This window comes from Aegilops tauschii, chromosome 6 (genome assembly GCF_002575655.3).
Source record: "Aegilops tauschii subsp. strangulata cultivar AL8/78 chromosome 6, Aet v6.0, whole genome shotgun sequence".
In the NCBI taxonomy this organism is placed as follows: domain Eukaryota; kingdom Viridiplantae; phylum Streptophyta; class Magnoliopsida; order Poales; family Poaceae; genus Aegilops; species Aegilops tauschii.
In genome coordinates this window covers 374593439-374598801 of record NC_053040.3, presented here as the reverse complement: position 1 = coordinate 374598801, position 5363 = coordinate 374593439, and positions in this window count along the sequence as shown.

Sequence of the window (5363 nt, the reverse complement as noted above, 5' to 3'; positions counted from 1 at the left end):
ACTTGGGTTGACTTGCCCGATGACCGGCAAGCCATAGAGAATAAATGGATCTTTAAGAAGAAGACTGGCGCTGATGGTAATGTTACTGTCTACAAAGCTCGACTTGTTGCAAAAGGTTTTCGACAAGTTCAAGGAGTTGACTACGATGAGACCTTCTCACTTGTAGCGATGCTTAAGTGTGTCCGAATCATGTTAGCAATTGCCGCATTTTATGATTATGAAATTTGGCAAATGGATGTCAAAACTGCATTCCTTAATGGATATCTTAAAGAAGAGTTGTATATGATGCAACCAGAAGGTTTTGTCGATCCAAAAGGTGCTAACAAAGTGTGCAAGCTCCAGCGATCCATTTATGGACTGGTGCAAGCCTCTTGGAGTTGGAATATATGCTTTGATAGTGTGAACAAAGCATATGGTTTTATACAGACTTTTGGAGAAGCCTGTATTTACAAGAAAGTGAGTGGGAGCTCTGTAGCATTTTTGATATTATATGCGGATGGCATATTGTTGATCGGAAATGAAATAGAATTTCTGGATAGCATAAAAGGATACTTGAATAAGAATTTCTCAATGAAAGACCTCGGTGAAGCTGCTTATATATTGGGCATCAAGATCTATAGAGATAGATCAAGATGCTTAATTGGACTTTCACAAAGCACATACCTTGATAAAGTTTTGAAGAAGTTCAAAATGGATCCGTCAAAGAAAGGGTACTTACCTGTGTTACAAGGTGTGAAGTTGAGTCAGACTCAATGCCCGACCACTTCAGAAGATAGAGAGAAAATGAAAGTCATTCCCTTTGCCTCAGCCATAGGTTCTATCATGTATGCAATGCTGTGTACCAGACCTGATGTGTGCCTTGCTATTAGTTTAGCAGGGAGGTACCAAAGTAATCCAGGAGTGGATCACTGGACAGCGCTCAAGAACATCCTGAAATACCTGAAAAGGACTAAGGATATGTTTCTCGTTTATGGAGGTGACAAAGAGCTCGTCGTAAATGGTTACGTCGATCCAAGGTTTGACACTGATCTGGATGACTCTAAGTCACAAACCGGATACGTATTTATATTGAATGGTGGAGCTCTCAGTTGGTGCAGTTCCAAGCAAAGTGTCGTGGCGGGATCTACGTGTGAAGCAGAGTACATAAGTGCTTCAGAAGCAGCAAATGAAGGAGTCTGGATGAAGGAGTTCATATCCAATCTAGGTGTAATACCTAGTGCATCGGGTCCAATGAAAATCTTTTGTGACAATACTGGAGCAATAGCCTTAGCGAAGGAATCCAGATTTCACAAGAGAACCAAACACATCAAGAGACGCTTCAATTCCATCCGTGATCAAGTCAAGGAGGGAGACATAGAGATTTTCAAAATACATACAGATCTGAATGTTGTAGACCCGTTGACTAAGCCACTTCCACGAGCAAAACATGATGAGCACCAAGACTCCATGGGTGTTAGAATCATTACTATGTAATCTAGATTATTGACTCTAGTGCAAGTGCGAGACTGAAGGAAATATGCCCTAGAGGCAATAATAAAGTTGTTATTTATATTTCCTTATATCATGATAAATGTTTATTATTCATGCTAGAATTGTATTAACCGGAAACTTAGTACATGTGTGAATACATAGACAAACAGAGTGTCCCTAGTATGCCTCTACTTGACTAGCTCGTTAATCAAAGATGGTTAAGTTTCCTAACCATAGACATGTGTTGTCATTTGATGAACGGGATCACATCATTAGAGAATGATGTGATGGACAAGGCCCGTCCATTAGCTTAGCATAATGATCTTTTAGTTTTATTGCTATTGCTTTCTTCATGACTTATACATGTTCCTCTAACTATGAGATTATGCAACTCCCGAATACCGGAGGAACACCTTGTGTGCTATCAAACGTCACAACGTAACTGGGTGATTATAAAGATGCTCTACAGGTGTCTCCGAACGTGTTTGTTGAGTTGGCATAGATCAAGATTAGGATTTGTCACTCCGTTTATCGGAGAGGTATCTCTGGGCCCTCTCGATAATGCACATCACTATAAGCCTTGCAAGCAATGTGACTAATGAGTTAGTTGCGGTATGATGCATTACTGAACGAGTAAAGAGACTTGCCGGTAACGAGATTGAATTAGGTATGATGATATCGACGATCGAATCTTGGGCAAGTAACATACTGATGACAAAGGGAACAACGTATGTTGTTATGCGGTTTGACCGATAAAGATCTTCGTAGAATATGTAGGAGCCAATATGAGCATCCAGGTTCCGCTATTGGTTATTGACCGGATATATGTCTCGGTCATGTCTACATAGTTCTCGAACCCGTAGGGTCCGCACGCTTAACGTTCGATGACGATTTGTATTATGAGTTATGTGATTTGATGACCGAAGTTTGTTCGGAGTCCCGTATGAGATCACGGATGTGATGAGGAGTCTTGAAATGGTCGAGAGGTAAAGATTCATATATTGGAAGATTGCATTCGGACATCGGAATGGTTCCGAGTGATTCGGGCATTTTTCCGGAGTACCGGGAGGTTACCGGAACCCCCCGGGAGAAGTATTGGGCCTATTAGGCTTTATTGGGGGAGAGGAGAGAGGCCACGTGAGAGGGGCGCACCCCCCTTGCCCAAACCGAATTGGTCTAGGGGACGGGGACGGGCCCCCTCTTTCCTTCTACCTCTCTCTCCCTTCCCCTTTTCCCTCTCCGGTGGAAGGAAGGAGGGGGGGCCGAATCCTACTTGGACTAGGAGTCCAAGTAGGACTCCTCCCTTGGGCCGGCCTCCTCCTCCCCCTCCTTTATATACGTGGGAGGGGGGCACCCCAAAGACACACCGAGTCTTCTCTTAGCCGTGTGCGGTGCCCCCCTCCACAGTTATACACCTCGGTCATATCGTCGTAGTGCTTAGGCGAAGCCCTGCGCCGGTAACTTCATCATCACTGCCGCCATGCTGTCGTGCTGACAGAACTCTCCCTTGTCCTCAACTGGATCAAGAGCTCGAGGGACGTCATCGTGCTGAACGTGTGCTGAACACGGAGGTGCCGTACGTTCGGTACTTGGATCGGTTGGATCGTGAAGACGTTCGACTACATCAACCGCGTTACCAAACGCTTCCGCTTTCGGTCTATGAGGGTACATGGACACACTCTCCCCTCTCATTGCTATGCATCTCCTAGATAGATCTTGCGTGATCGTAGGAATTTTTTTGAAATACTGCGTTCCCCAACAAGAGGTAGGAGATGGACTCACCGGAGAGGTTGTAGTCGACGCCGCCGATGTGGTCGGGCTCAGGCGTGGGCTCCTGGTCGTCATCTTGGTCCTTGTGGATACCGTCCATGGATTGGGAGTGGAGTGAGAGAATCCCATCCCGAGATCACTTGTTATTACCTGTTGAGGTTCCTCCATGGAGAAGAGCAGGTGTCATCAGCACACACAAAAGAAGGAGCCTTTGAAAACTGAAACGACCATGGGGATGGGGGTGCTACCTTGCTTACCCGCGCTAGGAGCCGTTGAGGCGGAGGTACACAACGTCGTCGTTGGCCAAGCTCGGCTGCACCACACCGGAGCATACGAATGCGACCATCGCGAGCGCTCTTCCGTCGAGCTCGACCATGTGAGGGGCGCCGTCGTCGCTGTGGTGGTCGTCCTCGTCCATGGAGGGGGCAGGGAGAGAAGGAAGAAGAGAAGAGCAGAGCAGAGGATCTGAATCGAGGTAAGGCAGAGCTCACAGCGCCGGAGTTGGAGGCGACGCCGAAGCCGAAACCCTAGCTCTGGATCTCGTGAGGAGGTCGCACCGGCGGCGCGGCAGGAGGGCCTGGTGAGCCGCTGCTCTCACGTCGAGCTCGCAGCTGCATCCGCATCAGCCCACTGCCGCCACTGTTGATTGCTCCGCCGCCCTTCATGGCGGCAAGGGGCTAGCATGAGGGGAGGGCCGGTACAACCACGCGTGGAGGAGGGAAGCGCAGAGGAGCGGCGGCGGCTCAGGCCGGAGAGAAGGAGAGGAGTGAGAGCGACGACTACGCGCGAGAGAGAGGCGAGAGGAGAAGACTGAACTCTAGCTTCACCCGATTGGGGGTGAGGCCATGAATCGTGGTAAGCCACCCGACGCCGGGTATGCAAAATCCCAATAATGCCCTCGGCGGGGCATAGGAATAACCTGCGGTGGCAGAGATATTTAACCGCTCGGACCGCGCCGACGGGCGCACAGAACAAGGCCCCGGACACCGTCGCTGACAAACGCAGCCCACACGTCAGCGAGATTCGGTCGAAGCTGCGTAGCTGGGTTGAAGACGACGACCGCCTCGACACCGTCTGCCCCGATCTCCGTCGTCGGACGCCGCCGCACCGCGCTGCTCCATCCTCCCCAACTCCGACCATCGCAGCACGTCCCCGGGCCTTCTCCGCAACGGCCGTGAGCTTCTCCCCCCTCTCCTTTCGCTCTCGCGCGCCTCCTAGCTAGCTCGCCCGCCGTCGCCCGAGCGCGTTGCCGCCGACGAGCTCGGCGCTGTGGCCATGGTCGCCTTCACATGCGGCCGAGCGCCGCATCGTGCTCCTGGGGTTCCCAGGGGCCCAACGCGCGCGTCCGCTGCTCTCGCGAAGCCCCGTAGCTCGATCCCCGCCAACGCCCGTTTCGGCCGTCCGCCCCGCTCGACGCCGTCGTCGTTGCAGCCCGCCCCCGCCTGAGCTAAGGCCGCAGTTGGATGTGCCGCTCCTCCCGCGTCCGAACGAGCCCGGCCGAACTCGAAACGGCCCCCTGTGGCGCTTTTCCGGTGAAGTCCCGAGCTGCGTCGCCGGAGCTTCACCGCCGGCCACGCCGACGTGGCTGGCCTGGCCCCACCTCCAGGCCACTGCCAGTGGGCCCCGCGGGCCCCGTTGACTGGGTTGACCCAGTCAACATGCTGACTGGACAACCCAGTGTCATTGACATGCGGGCCCCACAGTTTTTAAGTTAATTAAAACGTTTTTTAACTAAAATTAATTAGTTAATCTAATTAGTCATTGACATGTGGGGCCCAACCTATAATTAACTTTGGTTAGCTAAATTACACTACTGTTAGCCCCACTATCTATGACAGGTGGGACCCAGCTGCCAGGTTTGACCTGAACAGCCGCGGTTGACCTGTTGACCTCAGCTGACGTCATGCTGACGTCATATTCCATTTCTGTTATTTTGAATAATTCCAGAAAATACTTTAATCTTTAGAAAATCATATAAATTAATCCGTAGCTCGGATGAAAAAGTTTTATCCATGAAAGTTGCTCAGAACGACAAGACGAATCCGAATACACAGCCCGTTCGTCCGCCACACATCCCTAACCTATTGAACTCGCAACTTTCCCCCTCCGGTTCATCTGTCCGA